Below are 19,105 nucleotides of genomic sequence, written 5' to 3'. Positions count from 1 at the left end.
CTCTCTCCTTGCTGAACCGGAGCTTTTGCAGGCTTATGGAATTCCTGTGTGCAAAGGAGGGAATTGGGAGAGAGGACCAAGTCCCGTCTGGCCCACCTCGCTACCAGAGCAGGCTCAGGTTGTGTGAGAGTGTGTGCTGTGTGGGTGTGGGTGTCCCTCTCCCCATCACTGTTGTGCTGGTGACACAACCAGCCTCTTAGAAGATGCTAATGAGAGTCTTGTTAGAGCTACAGAATCAGCTGTGGCAGATGGTAGAAGGTTAGGTTTTAATTTCTCTTGTTCCACTGTTGTTTTTCTCTAAAAATGTGCTAACCAACGCGCCGCTTTCTTGTGCTCTATTTCGACAAAGCCACGAATTAATTTTTTAAATACTTTTCATCCAACCTTCCTCTCTAATCATAAACTCAGTGAGCAATATCTTCCTAGAAACAAAAGCAAATCATTACCCAGCATCTTCTCTCTGCCCCTCCCATGCAGTCTGTATTTCTTTACACAGAAGAAATCTTACACATTTTCTCTGAACCTACAGAGCTAGTATACACCAATGTTATGAGTGCCCCTGTTAATGTATAATTTCATTTTCTTCTTGGCTGGGGCAAGGTTATCGTGTTTTGGTTAACGTGTAGTCCCTCTATAGACAGGTGTAAAAGCAAAAAATATTATCCGAGCCAATAAAGAGAACAGCTAACGTTTATTGAATACTTTCAATATCCAGGTACCACGCTAAGCAATGTATGGACATTATTTTATTTAATCCTCACATTAATCCTATAAGTAGGTAATATCATTATCCTCACTTCACAGATGAGAAGACTGAGACTTGGAGAAAGAAATTTGTCCAAGATCAGATGGCTAGGAAGCGGCGGAACTGGAATTCAAAGCCAGGGACTCCCACTCCAAAATCAATGCTTTGAGATGGTGTGTTCTTTTGTTTTCCTTGATGAATTTCAGTTGCATTAGCGCTGTAGTCTCTAGGATTCAAGGGTATTTTTCTGATTTCAAACCCTTGAATGGGGCCCAGATATCAGAAGACTTATTTATGGTGAGAGGCTCTGACACCAGTTATGGCAGCATCAGCTTGCCTTCAAAGGTGGAAGACAGATCCATCATTTTTCAAATGAAGAAATTAGAATCCAGAGAGTATGGTGCTTCAGCTACCTATTGCTGTGTAACAAACCAGCCTAAAATGTAGCAGCTTAACCCACAAAAGCATTTTCTTGCTCCTGATTCTGTGGGCCAGGACTCTGGGCAGAGCTCAGCAGTGCTGTCTCAGGACTGTTCCATGTGGTGTCGGCCAGGCTGGCGGGAGTAGGGCCTCTCTCACACAATTGGGGTCTCGAGGTTGGCAGCTGGCTTTCTGACCAGCAGGACAGCCTGGACTTGACATTGTGGCTCAGGATGGCAAGAAAGCAAAGGACCTCAGCCCAGAACTGGAACAGCGCCCCCTCTGTCTCCTTCTATTGGTCCAAGCCAGTCTTAAGGCCCCTGATTCAAGGGGAGGGGAACATTAGTATTGTATTAATTTAATTTCCAAGTGTTGATAATTGGTTGTATAAACTTTGAAGAAACTGGATAAAGGATATATGGAAATTCTTTGTAATATTTTTGCCTCTTTTGTACATCTGAATTTATTTCAAAATTAAAACTTAAACAAATTTAAAAAAAAAGGGGAGGGAGAGGAACAGACCATACCTTTTTTTTTTTTAAATTTATTTATTTATTTATTTATTTATTTTTGGCTGTGTTGGGTCTTCGTTTCTGTGCAAGGGCTTTCTCTCTAGTTGCGGCAAGCGGGGACCACTCTTCATCGCGGTGCGCGGGCCTCTCGCTATCGCGGCCTCTAGTTGCGGAGCACAGGCTCCAGACGCGCAGGCTCAGTAGTTGTGGCTCACGGGCCTAGTTGCTCCGCGGCATGTGGGATCTTCCCAGACCAGGGTTCGAACCCGTGTCCGCTGCATTGGCAGGCGGATTCCTAACCACTGCGCCACCAGGGAAGCCCCAGACCATACCTTTTGATGAGAGGAGCAGCACATGTTCAAACAGGGGCAGCCAGTGCATGGCCATCTTTGCAGACAGCACCACACATGGTGACTTGTTAGTGGCAGATATCCAAGGGTTAGGCCAATATTACAGAAAATCCTACTGTGGCAGCTTTCCTGGAAAGGAAAAGACCACCCCTACCCCCCCGAAACTACATTCTATTTGGACTCTTTAAGCCCTAACAGGTAAATGTGAGAGGTATTTTAGAGGAGTTGAGGGCTGTCACACATTTATTCCTGTGGGTGATGACATTTTGGGGGGGCTGTGTGACCAGTTGGGTCCAGTGCCTGCATCACACACTAGGAGGAGGGGATGGCACCTCCCTTGGTCTGGGCAGTCTGCACATTCTCTCTGCCAAGAGCAAACCCTGGGCAAAGGAAAGAGGGCAAGGGGGTGTTGGCTCCACCGGGGACCCAGAAGGGATATGCCCAAGGATGTTGCAGAAGCTGCCAAGGTGAACATGGAAGAGAAAACTAGCCCCATTTGCCTAAAATGATCAGCCCAATGTGCATCTAACAAAAACCAGATAGATGGCCTCAGCATGAAGAAGTTGGTGAGAAAAGAAAGGCATTTCAGGCCTTAACTAGCAGGGCATTTATAACGCCCATCATACAAATGGGCTGAGGAAGGATCAAACACAAAATCAAGGTCAAGTGTAGGAATGTGTACCTGGCAAGGAAAAATAAAGTGGATTACAGTCAGATGAAGAACAATGCAAACTCATCAACTGTTAGAGCCAGGGGGAGCCTAAGAGATCAAATTTAGTTCGAACCCCATTTTACACATGAAAAAGCTGAGGCCCAAGATGAAACAAAGACGTGAGTACCTGCCGCTCAGTTATTCTTGTGTTGACAGTGAGCGCTTAGTAAGCACCCATTAGGTGTCAGGCATTTTGCTGGGTGATGGGAACTCAAGGTGGGCTAGGACACGGTCCTTGCCTTCACAAAGCTGACTGTCCAGGGGAGGAGAAGGACACGAGACAATGATTATACAACAGTGCAGGAACACAGGGCCAGCAGTGTTCAGAGCAGACTGCAGGAGCCCGGAGGGGGCAGCCCGAGGACCAGAGCTCCATGGCTCAGATGCAGGTGCCTTGCTATCAGAGCCTATGGGCTCTGTAGAGAAGAAAGCTTGTTTTTAAAAATCCTGCCCACTGAGCGGCCCATCGGAGGAACATTGGAACCTATGGCTTAAAAGAAAGTGCAGTCTTACAATCTTGTGCATTAAGAAGAGAAGATCCTAAATGTGCCTTGCATTTGGGCAGAGCCTAACGGAGCATTCATATATCTCACTATGTGCACAGCCTCGCTGCATGTCATCCCCATCATCACTGGCCTCAAGCAAGGCAGTGAGCTTTAATGCAGAGGCTCTGACTTCCAACCCCTTCACTGGGCCATCAAATGAGACACATTCTGGCCAAAGTCTCAGAAGAGCCAGATCAAGGGTGGAGTCCACCACCAGCATGAATGGTCCCACTACCCTCCTCAGGGCTCTCATGCAGACCCTCCTTGCCACCTCGCATTCCTCCAGCTCCCACAACCCAGCCCCTTCCTTTCTGCCCCCTGCAGTGGTGTGCTTTGGCATCCAACCCAGTCTTCCTAGAAGGGAGGAGAGCAGGGAAGAGGGAAACTGGAAGACTCCTTCTCTGATTCTGTTATTCCTTGGCTGAATTAGCCATGAGGGCCACTGGAGAGCTAAGCCATCCTAATACAGCTGATCTTCACTGAACACTCACTGAATGCCAGGTGCCTTCCATACATCATCTCACGTCATCCTCACCAGAAATTCGCAAGGTAAAGTATCAAGCCCCCATTTTACACACAAGAACCAGAGTCCAATTTCACCAAGCTAGCAAGTGGCAGAGGTGGTATTCAAACCCCTGACCATCTGCTCCAAAGCCCATGTCTTCTACACAAGAGAAAAGGTAAAGGGATGAGGAGCATTTAATGTCATGCAGCTCCAGATGTAGCCCTCAGACCAGCAGACTCAGCATCACCTGGGAGCTTATTAGAAATGCAGTCTCTCAGGCCCCTCCCCAGACCTACTGAGAGGGAATCTGCATTTTAACAAGATTCAAGGTGATTTCAATGCCTATGAAATTTTGGGAAGCCCACGTCTTGTTGGTGGTTCGCAGCCCAGGCTGAACCCTGGAATCACCTGAGGAGCTTAGCAAAACGCTGATGCCCGAGTCCGACAACCGTGGTTCTGATTTTGTGTGTGTTTTCTTTTTTTTGAATTTTTGAATTTTATTTTATTTTTTTTATACAGCAGGTTCTTATTAGTTATCCATTTTATACATATTAGTGTATATGTCAATCCCAATCTCCCAATTCATCACCACCCGCCCCACTTTCCCCCCTTGGTGTCCATACGTTTGTTCTCTACATCTGTGTCTCTATTTCTGCCCCGCAAACCGGTTCATCTGTACCGTTTTTCTAGGTTCCACATCCATGCGTTAATATACGACATATGTTTTTCTCTTTCTGACTTACTTCACCGTGGTTCTGATTTAATTGGTCAGTTTTTTAAAAGCTCCCCAGGTGATTCAATGGGCAGCAACCTTTGAGAACCACTGGCAGGAGAAAGGGGAAAGCTGACGTTTGTGCAGGGTTGGTGCCACTAGCGACTTGCCAAGCTTTTCCAGGCATGGCAAGGGGGGTGGGAACAGCAACAGGGAGGCCGCGGAAGGCCCAGTGACAGGACAGTGACCGTCGGGGTTTCCTGCCCGCTGGTGCGCGCGGCTGGACAGACACCGGCTGCGGAGGGACGCGGGGAAGCGGGCTCCTTCTCAAGAAAGAACCCCGTTGGTCCGGGTGCCGGGAGGGCAGCGCGGATGAGCTTTCCGAGTCTCGCCAGCGCCAGGAGCCCCGCCGGGCGAACTAGCGCAGCGCGCAGGCGCAGAGGGCGGGTGGGGCGGGGAGGCGCCGGGCTCGGCTCGGGCGGGGAGGGGTGACTCAGAGGGCGGGGGCGGCCCTAGAGCCGCAGCCTCCGCCCCGGGCCCGGTCGGCCCCGCTTCGGCCATCCCTAGGGCCGCTTCCGGGAGGGGCGGGGCCGGCCGGCTGGGCAGGTAAGGGCGGCCCCGGGAGGGCGCTTTCGGACGCTTCTTTGTTGATCTTCCGGCCCCGCCCCAGGCCTGGGCGCGAGCTGCCGGAGCTGAGTCACGGCCGACTGCTGGGTGCGTGGCCACATGGCCCCAGGCGGAAGAGTGCGTCCCTTTCCTGAAGCTGGCGTGTATCATGAGGAAGCCAAAGAGACAAAAGCCAGGGAGCGGTGGCTTCTGTTCTACAAAGCTCATTACTCGTAGCCCATAACTGAGGTCACCCCAGCATTCACACAGCCCTCAGCAGGAACCACCGTCCGTCCCCCACCCCCATGTCACCTCCAAAGGGATCATGATTTTGAGGCTTGAGGCAAAGCTCCCCGACAGACTTGTCAGTGACATGGTGCAGGAAGGTTCCTCTAGAGCTGCCCCATGTCCCCACGCCTGCCTGAGGTATGCGATACGGGCTGAGAGGGCGGGCTTAGGGTTACCTGGAGGATTTGTCAGAAATGCACATTCCCTCGCCTTGTTCGCAGGGCATGAAATTCAACAGAACCGGGTAAAGCCGTGGAATCTGCATTTTAACAAGGACCCTGATGTTTTCTCGGCAGATGCTTGGTAGACCTCACTTTGAGTGTCACTGATTTTGAGGAAGTTCCCCTGAACATAGATGTATTAACCGCAAATGAGTGCCGCCGAATGATCATAAGTTGAGTTTGCAAGGGGGCACAACTAGAAGCTGGCAGAAGTGGGAGAAAAGCCAGGGTCACCAGGTCCCCATGCCTGTGTTTAATTTATGAGCACAGGCCAAACTTGAATTGCAGCCATCCTTAGGAAGCTTCTAAACTCTTTCTACTTTGGTGGTATTGAGTACATCCCGAAATAAGCAGCATCAGCTGGCATTTCCACACTACTTGATTTTCTCGGAATGACGTTCTAGCATGGCATGTGGATTTGGGTTATATGCACTGTAGCTTAAGCCTATCCACTGCTAATGAGCTTGAGCCCCCAGAAGAGTCTGTTATGGCTAATGTCAACTCGAATGGATTTTTATATAATCTCTAAAGGATGCTAGTCTATCAAAAGAGGATAGAGAAAAAAATCACTGGAAATTAAGTTTAAGAACAAATTTGTCCCCTTGCTTGGCCAATGTCATATTATCCTGTTAACTGCTCCTAATGAAAAACATGAGTGAATATTATATTTTCAACAATTTGTTTGAAGTGAGGTCTCATGACTCTGAAGACAGATGGCCTTGGCTTAAATCTCAGCTTTTCCACTTACTGGCCAATGACCTTGGGCAAGTTCTTACCTCTTTGTGCCTCAGTTTCTTTATCTGAAAAATGTAGTTGTAAATATTTATTTTACACTTACTACCGTCAGATATTGTAAGAAGAGATTTGCTAGTGTTAGTTTGTGTAATCCCCACTTTACAAATGAGGAAACCGAAGCTCAGGGAGGCTGGGTACCAAGGTGGCCCCATCTCCATCCTGGCCTGTTTCCTCCAGCCCCTCCTCTTGACCATGCCTTGACCATGCCTCTTCTTGCCTCCTTGCTCCTGATTGGCTGTCAGACATTTAGCCAGGTATGTTCTCATGAGTGCATCATAATGACTAACATTGTTTTGAGCAGTTACTATGTACAATAACACAAACTAGTATAAACACTTTACTAGAATTAAAGCATTTGATTCTTACCGTCACCCCATGAGATGGGAATTAGTATTATTATCATCTCCATTTCTCAGGGGAAGAAACTGAAACAGAGATATTGAGAGATTTAACCCAGGATCATACTACCAGGAAGGGGCAAAGCCAGAACTTAAGCATGGTAATCTGGCTCCCAGGCCTGGGTACCAACCCGCTACACTGTGCTGCTAGTGTATAGACTACATAATAAGGGTGGAGGGGTGCTCCCCACTCTTCCTGACCCACCAATGCAGTGATGCTGGGATTTTTCCATCCCATCAGCACCCTGCCTGTGGGTGCAGAGACTCACTTCTATGGGAGAGCTTGTGACTCTTCTGGACCTTTGAAAATTGGTGTGTATGTGGGACACTTAGAGGGGCTTTTGAAAAGGTCTGAGTACAAACAAGCATCTGACTGATGCACTGGTGACGTGCAGGCAACCTTCAACAGAGGCCCATGGAGAGTGAGGCGTGCATGCTGATGTGGCTCCCCGCCCAGGCGCTGGCAGTACCGCCTGCAAGGGAATGGTTTGCAGGCTTAGCCTCACAAGTCGACTGGTCTTCCGCACGGCAGCCTGGCACTGGCCCCTGTATAGGTGGCCCCTCTTGTCACACTGAGCTGGAAATATGGACATTAAAGACAATTCTGGTGAAGTCTCAGATGTAAATGAGGAGCACAGTATTGGAAACTGAAGGAAAGGTGATCCTTTTTTTTTTTTTTTTTTTTTGGCCTCGCCGCGCAGCACGTGGGATCTTCTTTCCCTGACCAGGGATCGAACCCGGGCCCGCTGCAGTGGAAGCTCGGAATCCTAACCACTGGACTGCCAGGGAGTTCCCTAGGTGATCCTTGTTATAAAGTGGTAAAGAACTTGGCTGAACTGTGTTCTAGTGTTTTGTGGAGGGTAGAACATGTGAGCCATAAAACTGGATGTTTAGCTGAGGAGGTGTCTAAGCAGTGTTGAAGGAGCAGCTTGGTTTCTCCTGAATCTTTAGTGTAAAATGCAAAAGGAGAGAGATGAATTGAAGCAAGAATTAAGTAGAAAGGAACCAGAATTCGGAGATTTAGAAAATTCTGTGTGCCATATTGCAAAAAAAAAAAAAAAGAGAGAAAGCTTGTTCTGAATAGAACACTAGGGGTGTGGCTGAACAACCACATGATCTTTCATAAAGAGATCATGGGTGTGACCACAGATCTAATGAGTCTGGGGCAGGGGGAGGGGTCAGGAGATGGGATTATACTAGCAGAGATGCTGCTGGTTTGAACTAAAGGGGACCAAGAAAACAAGACAGGAGAGAAGATGGTCAGACTCCTTGAGTTCCACAAAACCAGACCACAGAGCTTTTTGGTTACAAACTTACGCTGTTATTCAAGGCAAGGGAAGAAGGACCCTGAAGGCAATTCGGAGATTATCAGACCACCACCTAGGGTTTAACAGGCCAGAAAGCCTTGAGAAAGACCCCTACTTCCACTTGACAGAGCTGCAGAGGCAGAACCACTGTCCTAGTAAGTCTGGAAAGGCAGAGCGTTGAACCAAAGAGGATTACTCTTGAGCCTTAAGATCTAATGGAATTTGCCTTGCTAGGTTTTGCACTTGCTCGGGACCCATCACCCCTTCCTTCTTTCCTGTTTCTCCCTTTTGGAATGAGAATACCTATCCTATGCCTGTCCCACCACCGTATTCTGGATGCATGAAACTTGTTTCACTGGTTCACAGCTGGAGAGGAATTTGCCTCAGGATCACTTGTATCTCAGGTCTCACCACTATCTGATTTAGATGATACTGAGATGAGACTTTGGACTTTGGAGCTGATGCTGATTAGAGTTAAGACTGTTGGGATTTAGAATGGAATGAATATATTTTGCATGTGAGAAGGACATGAATTTGGGGGGGACAGAGATGGAATGCTATGGACTGAACTGTGTCCCCTCAACATGATGGTATGGAGAAGGGGCCTTTGAAAGGTAGTCAGGTTTAGATGAGGTTATAAGGTCCCCCTGTCATGAATTAGTGTCCTTATAAGAAGAGACCAGAGAGCTTACTTACTCTCTCTCTCTGCCACGTGAGGACACAGTGAGAAGGCGCCATCTGCAAGCCAGGAAAGACTCTCAACAGACACCAACCCTGCTGGCACCTTGATCTTGAGCTTCAAGCCTCCAGAACTGCAAGAAAATAAATTCCTGTTGTTTAAGCCGCATGGTGGTCTATGGTATTTTGTTATGGCAGCCCAAGCTCACTAAGATGCTTCTCAAATAAAAACCCCGAACTTCCTGAGGCAGCAAGGATGCCTCTAACAGACATGGGGAGAAGTCTTGCACAAAGAGCTGGGGCACGGGGTGCAGTGAAAAGGGATGAAACGCACAAAGGATACCATTTCAAGGCAGGGATTGACTGAGTTCCTACCGTGCTCCAGGCACAGAGCCAACCTCCATCCTAGAGTAAACTGCTCCTGGCCCACAAATACCCAGGGAAGCTGTTGTTCTGGCTGCCTCTTGGCAGCCTTGCTTCTCAAACCTCCCTCCAAGAACAGAGGGTGACCACTGCCCCCGGCCTATTAAGGAAGCAGCTGCACCCAGCAAGCTGGGAGGCTGCCTGTGCCCAGAGCAGACTGGTTCCCTTCATTTAATTCTCCAGGCCCAGACTTAGGCCAAGCATGGAGATGGACCTGCCAGTCTCCGACTCCAGTCGCCTCTCCAAGCCTTTCCCTGCCCGTTTCCAAGGTCCCTCCAGCCTCCGAGCAGTGCTGCCACTAAGAGCGAGAACTGACCTGGGTTTCACTTCCTCTGGAGGAGATGTAAATAAACAGAAACTAATCAGCTCCCGGGCCATCAGCACCCACTGCAGGCACCCAGCCACCAAGACCATCGGTCTCTTCCCTGCTGCACTTGGAATGGCTCCACAGCTTTGGAAAAAACACTGACACCCGGGCCCCAGCCCTGAGTTCCTCATTTCATTGCCTGGGATTCGGCCTGGGCATTGGCTTTTGTAGATTCCACATGCAGCCAGGCCTGAGCTCCACCACCCCTGGGATCCACATTGCCTGCATCTGTGAAATGGGGCTCATGGTACCGCCCAAACAGGGTGTTGTGAGGCTGAAGTGTGAGACAGCTTGGGCTGGAAAGGGAAGGGAATCGTTCGTCAAGGGCTAAGGGGAGCCCTGTGCCAGGCGCCACGCTAGGGGTGGGCTCCTCTGCAAGACCACTCGGCAGGCTGCCCTAGGGGGGGGTGGTGCCCCATCCTCGCTGGCATCTGCCCAGCTCCTTACCGCTTATGGAGCCCCTCACTCCATGAGACCAAGGCTGGCACACGGTGGCACCCAGCAAATGTCTATTAGATAAACGAATGGATGGTGTCCTTTGACTTCCGTGACAACTTTGAGAAGTAAACCAGAAAGAGATGCTTATCTTCCCCGATCCCATAGAAAGAATGGGGAGTTCAGAGTCAAGGTTCTGTCACTAGCTTTGTGTCCCAGAGACACAGTTAAGGGAACTTAACTTCTCAAAGCCTCTGTTTCTTCATTTGTAAAGTAGGACTTTCTAATAATTCCTTTGTTATGAGGCTATTCTGAAGAGCTGCTGAGACAATATGTGAGGGAAACACTTATAGAAACTATTATTTGATGAGGGAATTGAGGTTCAGATAGGTTAAGTGACTTGCCTACAGTCACACAGCTAGTAAATAGCGAAGCCAGGACCAAAGAACTTCTGGACTTTTCCCGCTCCCCACATAGAAACGCAGGCCCACATATACTTAAAAAAAACAAAAACAAACACCAAAATAAGTACCTGGTTAAAGAGAGAAAGATTCAGATATTTAGAGAAGAGATCCTGGGCCTTGTTTGGCTCCCAAGGCTCACCCAAACGGGAGAGTGTTGCAGTGAATTTTGCAGAAAGGAAGAATGAGGCTTTGGGTAAAGAATTTTTTTAAAAGAAGGACTAGCCTGAGAGAAAACTCAGAGAAATGAATAAGCAAAGAATTTTGTTTGTCCACGATGGAGAAGCTGAGAGGGAACCAAGGTGAAGAGGCAGCTGTGTGGGAGAAGCCTTTGCCATCTCTGGAGGGCCTGGCAGCCTGCAAACGGGGCCCTGTGTGGCTCAGAGCACAGGGCCTCAGCTCCCACCCAGGGCCAGCTGCAGGGGTGCCCTAGAACATCCTTACAACCAAGCTCCGTGCCCAGGGACTGCTCGCCCAGCGCTGGTTCCTCTGCGTGAAGCTCTGTCCTGAAGTCCCACTAGAGAAGGAAGGAACCTGTAGTTACAGACCACCTGTCCTGGCTCCTGTGATCACAGGAGGATTAGGTTAGGGCCTCCTGCCTCCCAGTGAGAGAAGCTTTCTCCACCCCATTACACAGGTGGGGCTCAGAGATGCTAGGTCACTGGCCACTTCCCAGGGCCCCTCCGGCCTTCACACGTCCTGGCCATTCTTCTAATGCATGGCTGTGTGCCTCCAGCCCCGGAATCCACGTGGCCGCTCTCGCCTGGGCTCCCGGTGGACTCTGGGGGCAGGCTCCGTGTGGGGCTGCCCGGCAGGCAGGCTGGCATTACCTAATTGCTGGCCGGCTTCTTTTTTGTCACCTCACTTCTCTAAGCTGCCTGGCTCTGAAAGCCTCCATCTCAGACAGACAAATGAGACTCCAGCCTTGTTCTGCCTGAGCTCCAGCAAAAGCAAGAGATCAGAGGCTGCTGTCTTGTTGGAGAAGCCGCCAGGATCCGGATCACAAAGCACTGGGGGCAGTGGATGTCTTTAGTAGGTGACAAAGCCCAGGCCAGTGCCCTACTTTTGGCTGTGACTTCCCTTATTGGGCTCTGCCTTCTGCTGTAAGGTGTCTGGGGTCAGCATTCTGAGCCCTGGGACTTTTTCTTCATCAACCAGCCGCCCTAGGGAGATGGACCCTTGTTAGAGCCAGCCCCTGGCATCCTAAAAGCCTCTCCTCCCTCCCCAGTCTCTGCACTCAGGGAAGAAGGAAGTAAGCAGAGCGCACACTGGGGCAGGGCCTCAAACAGGCCCGCACACCTGGAGGTTGAAGCCAATTCCCAGCGGCAAGGCTGGTGTGGGCCCAGCTCTAAAGCAGCCTTCTGCCCCTCTGGTCCCCTGCCCAAGGCTGCAGCACCTGCCTCTGAACGAAAGGCCCTTGGAGAGGCTGAGGAGAGGCCCGAGGGCATCTGGCCTTATCCTGCCCTGTGCTGGCTGGTAGGTAGGTGGGGTGGACAGATCCGCACTGATGTCCCCCCCTGGGCTGTGAGCATGTCAAGGGCAGAATCTGTGTCCCACTGGACTTGGTATCTCCTGGCCCAGGTTAGCATTCACCAGGGCCAAGCACTGTTCTGAGTTAACCCACTAGCCCTCACCTCTACCCGAGGAGGTGCTATTCCCATTTCTCAGGTAGAGAAACTGACACACAGACAGATGAGGTTCATGAAAGTCAGGAACGGGGAGTGAGGATGCAACCAGGCATGGCTGAATGGACTCCCGAGTCCATGTTGTTGACCATTATACTATAGTGACTCTTGACGAATAAATGATGGATGGATGGATGAAGCAATCAGTTAATGGTTTGTAGAGAGACAGACACGAAAAACCCCTGTTCAAAATTATTTCCTCTTGTAAGTTTCAGAGCCTGTGAATCTGCTATTGAAATGTATCCCTTTGAGCTCTAGTCTGTGAAGCCCCTCAGGAATTGGAGTGATGGCAGTGACTGGCTGTGTGCCGTGGCTGCTGGGATGGCTAGGTGAGGCCTATGGCCTGGGAAGAAGTCATCCCAGTGTGCGAGGAGGGAGGAACGGGGTGTTGGGAGTTTCTGCGGAGATCGCTGCTGCCGCTGTGATCTGTGGTGGAACAGTGGCTGGAACTCAGGCTGCAAAGCCTCCGAGCTGGGTCCGAGTGGCTACGCCTCGTACTGCTGTGTGGCCTGGGGTGTCACGTGGCCTCTTGGGGGCCCAGTTTCCTCATCTGTCCTTGGGGATACTGAGAGCGACCTCGTGGCTAATGGTTAAATAAGCTACTGTTGGTAGTGTGTCTGGCACTGAGTAGGTGCTTCGCAAATGGAAGCCGTTATTGTTGTGATCACACAAATTATAGCCAAAAAAAAAATAAGTCAGTGACGATGACTAACCCGCTCTTCCGTCTGAAATGGGTTACCGCTCTGGCGACACCATTTCTGGTGTCCCAGGGACCCCCCCCTCCCCAGCCCTGCCGTCCTGCCGCCCAGGGTCTTCCCGGTTGTCCCCAGCCCTCCCTTCTCCCACCTCTGTCCCGCCCTGGCCCCAGCTTCCTGTCACCTGGACTCCATCCAGCCTGAAAGAGCAAGAGAGCACACGGCGAAACCAGGTGGACGAAGCCCCTGGAACACCCACCTTTCCCTGTTTCCCGTGTTTGTCTGGTTCCAACTCTTTGCCATCTTGGGTCTCCAGCTGCTCCTCACTCCCTATGCCTTTTTTCTAACTTTTTTCTCTCTCCCCTTTCCGTGGCTCCCCATGGCTCTCATTAAACTCTAATTAAATGATGCAGCAGGTGGCAGTGACGACACCCTCTCCCTTCCAAGGGCTCATCAAAGGGTTGTGCACGACACACCGGAGACACGGGATGAAGAGAGGCCTGGGCCCTGGGGGGGTGGGCGTGGGGGGCAGCAGGAGGATTCCTTATGCGGCCATGACCTGACACCAGAGACAGAGGGATGGTCTGAGGGCTCACTGTGTGTCCTGGGATAATTCCGTTTGTCCATCTGTCACACCAGGACAGAAATCCTCAGTTCTGTACACCCAGGAGTAGAGGGAGGGTACGAGATACTTAACAAAGATGACCATGAAAGTCCTGGTCACCATCCACTCCACCAAGGACTGGTGATAATAACTAGCGTTCAGGGAAGGAGTCCTAGTTGACAAAGCCTCTCTCATAAACTCTCTTGAACCTCACAACCACCCCATGAGGCGACAGAGAAAAATGGCACCATTAACCCCATTTTACAGATGAGGAAACTGAGGTCTTGAGAGTTTAAATGACTTGCCTGGGGCCTAGGTCACAGGGCTGATCCCCGGAACCATTTTCCCATCCTTTTCTGAGATCCTTTTCATATTGTACACTCAGCCTCTGCCCCGCCCGTGAGTCCCGCACTGCACCTTCCCCGGGCCGGCCCTGGGTGCTGGCAGCTTGGAGAGTCATACACTGAGGACTGTGGCCACCACAGAGCCCGGCCTCAGGCAGGCCCTCACCTGCTCCACAAGGCTTTTTCCACGCCTGGCCTGGCCTCCCTTCGTTCCCCTTAACAACACTTCCAGAATGGCCCTCTCCCCCCACCCCCCACTCCCGTCATCCCCTCCCACACTCCGCAGATGCTCTTGCCTCCTGTGACTTCTGATGATCATGGTCCTGAGCAGGAAGAGCCTTTAGTCCAGCCCCAAGCCTGGAAGCACACCTGCCTCCACCACCTTTTTGTTTTCTCCTCTTCAGTCTTAAGGCTGCAGGAGGCCCCCCTCCTCTCCCTTTTGACCTCTCTCCCTCCTGGCCCTCCAGGCTCCTTCTCCATCAGTGGTCAACCTTCTCTTCAGAATTTCTGGCCTTTCCTCTGCACTGGCGCCCCCAGCCCAGCAACATGCTGTTGTCTCTCCCTTCTTCTTTGCCACGGCATTTTCATGCCACTTCCCCATTCGACCTGAATTCTTAAAAGGATAGTCCACACCAGGGTTTGTCGATCTCAGCACTATTGCCATTTGGGGCCAGATAATTCTTTATCGTGGGGGCCATCCTGTGTGTTTGCCTCAATTTTCTTGGGCTGCCATCACAAAATACTATGGACTGGGTTGTTTAAAAACAGAAATTTATTTCTCACAGTTCTGGAGGCTGCAAGACCAAGGTCAAAGTCTGGCAGTTGAGTTTCTAGTGAGGATTCTGCTCCTGGCATGCAGACAGCCACCTCTTCTTCATGCCCTCGCCTGGCCTTTCCTCTGAGTGTGAGGAGAGAGGGACAGCAAGCTCTCTGATGACTCTTCTTATAAGGGCACTAATCTCATCAGACCAGAGCCCCACCCTCATAACCTCATCTAACACTAACAACTTCCCAAAGCCCCGTCCACCCTGCCACCAGAATACTGTCACATTTGGGGTTAGGGCTTTAACATATGAATTTCTGGGGAACACAAACATTCAGTCCATTACAGAGCTGTAGGATGTTTAGCAGCATCTCTGGCAACTGCCCACTAGAGATGCATTCCTTTCAGTTTGGAAAGATGGTAAAGGACACTAGAAGCCAGTAGTGAGAGTTATGATGCACACCCCCCCACCCCGAGTCATGATAGTTGTTGACAACCCCAGCTGTGACAACCAAAAATGTCTCCAGACCTTGCCAAATGTTCCCTGGAGGACAAAAATCTCCCCATGCTGAGAACCCCTGGTTTACATTATTTATTCTATTTTCTTATCCCAGGATATCCAAGATAATTGAATTCACTCCTCAATTCACTCGTAATTCAGTGTCTACTCCTTCCCCAATCTACTGCTTTAGTTAACACTCACTCTACCCTGTATTGTAAAATCATTTGTGTTCATGGCACTGAGTCACACTGCTCTAGTGGAATATTTACCACTCTCTACTTCTGGAACCTCTTCTGGCTCCGGAGGAAACCCTGCTAGTCGCCCTCCTGATTGCCAGCGTTTCTCCCGCCTTCCTCCTGTAGTGAGAGCTGTTTCTACTGTGACTGAAATACTAGTTATTCAAGTGACCATCTTCCTTGCAGCTAGGACTAGGTAATGGCATCTGTGGGAGAGTCTACCTGCGAGAGCTTCTAGGAAAGATTTACTTTCTGAGAAAAGGGAAGGAGGGACACAAAGAAAAAGCCACATTATTGGTTAAAAGAAAAAAAAGAAAAAAGAAAATTGATGTTGAAGTGGCTGCAGCCATCTTGCAAACATGAGGAAAAGCCAAAGAGAAGCCTGACTTATTGAGCCACTGAACCAACCCTGGAATTGCCTACTTCTGGACCTCTTGTGAGAGAACTAATGTTCTTATTACCTAAGTCAATTTTAGGCAGCTATTCTATTACTTGTAGCCAGCAGTATCCTGACTGATCCAGCTTCTAAGACTCTACTCTGTCCCTGTTCTCTGGATGACCCTTTATCATCTTTTTCCAGGCTTTCTCCTCTTCCCCCTCCCCATCAGCAACAAGTTGGTGTTCCAAGGCTCTCAGTTCTTCTCACTCCCATCATCTCCCATCATTTCACTGACATCTTAGATGCCGGTGACTCACACATCTGAACCTAGTGCTTTCCTTGAGCTTCAGACTTAAACCCAGTTGCCCACTAACACACAACCACTTTGTTATTTCTTTGGTTGGTTCCAGTTTCTCTGCCACCCCCTTAATGTTAGGGATTTCTCAGGGCTTATTCTTGCGCCCTTTTCCCTTTTCTAGCTATACTTTCCCCCTGGTTACTTCATCCATCCATGTAACTTTAAAGACATTTCAATATTGAAAATCCAAGCTGATACCTAAAGCCCTGAGCTCTCCATTGAGGACTTGAAAACACAGTTGCCCACTTACCACCTGTCCTTGGAATGTCCCACAGAGTGGTCACACCCACATGCCCAGTACTCAGCTCATCCATCTTCCTTAGAAACTGCTCTGGCTTGTGTGCTCCACCCCAGCGGCCCCACCACCGTCCTCCCAGACCTGAACCAACGAACTGTGCAAGATGCCTCCTTTTCTATCTCGCGTCTTGCAGGAACCACCTGGTCTCTCTAATTTTACCTCCAAAATGCCCCTTCTCTCTGCCCCTTCTCTTGCCACTGCCTTGGTTTTGGCTGCCATCAATACTGCAGTCACCCCCCAATTGTCTTAGCACCTCCACTCTTGCTTCCCTCCAATCCCACCCTCCACCTTGCAAGCAGAGTGATATTTCTAAAATGCAAATCTTACCACCTCACTTTTCTACTCAAAATTCTTCATTAACTCACCATTCCCCTCTAGCAGTGATTTTTTTCAGTTTTTAGCATAAGGCCTCCAATAGATAACCAATTAACCGTTGAATAATAGGGAGGGACATCCGGAGACCCTCCTGGATACCCAGCTCCCCTTTCCTTCCCCCAACCCAAAACACACATGCATGCATACACATGCACACACAAGTGCCCAGCGGCACACACACTGTTTCCTACATTAGTTTTGTTTAGACTATAGATGCCATCCAGTCTGCCCTACCTGGATGTCCAGTATGTCCAGGAAGCACCTCTACCACAGCTCTGGCAACATCCAGCATCTACTGGATACTCTCAAATGACATGCAGCTCACTACTTTACAGGATCCATTTCAGGATCCTGTTTTGAAAGTCAAAAATCATTTAAGTGATTTTTGTGACTGCATAAATTTAGGGCCCAGGATAGCCTGTAACTTGGCACTAGCAAGGCTTGTCTTACTTGCCTCGTTAGGACTTGGGGGTTGTTAGTGCAGTTTGTACTTGGGTGTAAACAGAAAAGGGAATGCTTCTGAGCGCCCATTACATCACCCCCCAGTGCTGGCTCAGCAATCGGCTCCTGGCTAAACTGGCTAAAACCAATTGGAGCTGAGCTGCTGGACTGTAAGACCAGACTGGTATGAACAATAGAAACAATGCCTCTTTTCAGGGTCCTGCTCAGCAGAGAGGCCCAGGCCACTCTGCACCTCTGGAAGGGATGATATTGTCACTGAGCTGTGCAGCTCCAGGTTCAAACCCCAGCTCAGCCACTTAAGAGGCATGTGACCAAGACTGGATAACCACTCTGGGCCTCAGTTTCCTCATCTGTGAAATAGGTTGTCAGTAGGACAAGGACCATGTCTATCAAGTGCCAGGTGCTTACTAGTTTCTCAACCAATGGTGGTAGCTAGGGAACACCGTTCACCAGCCCTTTCCTCATTCCTACCTGGACTCAGAGGTAGGTGCTTCTGGACTTTATGAATGAATGAACTCAGTGACTTGACTAATTAACGAGTTTGTACATCTCTGGCTCAGGCCCTCTAGGCCCCTTATTTGTAGACACCCTCACCCTGAGGTCAGCTGTCCAGGCAGCCGCAGGCCCCGCAAGGGGAGGGAGGTCTGCCATTTGGGGGGTAGCTCACTTGGGGTAGGAAGGATTAGGAAACCTCTGTGGCCACCACATCTAAGCACTCAACCCAGAGGGATGTTTTCTGTCGCCGTCCTGCCTCCCAGAAGTGGCTTTTAGAGGGGTGAGTTCAAGGAGCTGGTGAGAGTGCATACCAGGTGAATGTCAGGGGTCCTTCTGGTGCTGAGAACGCTTGATATTCTCAGATGTGAGATGTGACATCACCTTGGGAGCTAAAAAGAGCCCCTCACTCCACAACAAGGACCTACTGTGGAGCACAGGGAACTATATTCAATGGAAAAGAATCTGAAAAATAATATGTGTGTGTGTCGGACTTCCCTGGTGGCGCAGTGGTTAAGAATCCGCCTGCCAACTCAGGGGACACGGGTTCGAGCCCTGGTCCGGGAAGATCCCACATGCCGCGGAGCAACTAAGCCCGTGCGCCACAACTACTGAGCCTGTGCTCTAGAGCCCGCGAGCCACAACTAGTGAAGCCCGTGCGCCTAGAGCCCATGCTCCGCAACAAGAGAAGCCACCGCACCTCAAGAAGAGTAGCCCCCACTCGCCACAACTAGAGAAAGCCTGCGCGCAGCAACAAAGACCCAGTGCAGCCGAAAATAAATAAATAAATAAATAAAATAAAAAATAAAAATAAACCCACTTGCTTCCAGAGGTCAAGAAGAAAATAACATTAAAAAAAAAAGAATATGTGCGTGTGTGTGTGTGTTTGTGTGTAACTGAATCACTTTGCTATATACCTGAAATGTTGTAAATCAACTACACTTCAATAAAAAAATTATAATTAAAATAAAAAATAACCCTTCACTCCATTGCAGAAAGAGACCTGGAATGGGCCAGGGACAAAACAGGGCCCTGGCATCCTCCTGGACATGGGGTGGGACCCCATAGGGGAGGCAGCTGATTCAGGTAGAGTACTCAGCACATGGCCTGCCACAGGGTAAGTAGTGCTGGCCTATGTTGCTTGCTGTGTTTGGTGGAGCTTTTCTTGGAAAGAATAAAGGGGTTATGAGTAGAACTGAAGCCAGCACACAATATAACTCTGGTCATGGCACCCCACTGCCAGCGCCCTCAGTGGCCTCCCATTGTCTGAGGGTAGAGACAGTCCTTGAGCCCAGCCTGAAAGCTCCCACGGGCACCCCACTCAGCTCCCTGGCCCCTTCAGCTCACTCATGCCGGCCACATGGCCTCGTTTCAGTTCTTCGAGGGACCCCTTCCTTCCTCTGGAAGTGACCTCTGACCTTGCCTGGAGCAG

The sequence above is a fragment of the Eubalaena glacialis genome, chromosome 17 (genome assembly GCF_028564815.1).
Source record: "Eubalaena glacialis isolate mEubGla1 chromosome 17, mEubGla1.1.hap2.+ XY, whole genome shotgun sequence".
Classification (NCBI taxonomy): domain Eukaryota; kingdom Metazoa; phylum Chordata; class Mammalia; order Artiodactyla; family Balaenidae; genus Eubalaena; species Eubalaena glacialis.
The sequence above is the reverse complement of the archived record's forward strand: the minus strand, read 5'-3'. Positions refer to the sequence as shown.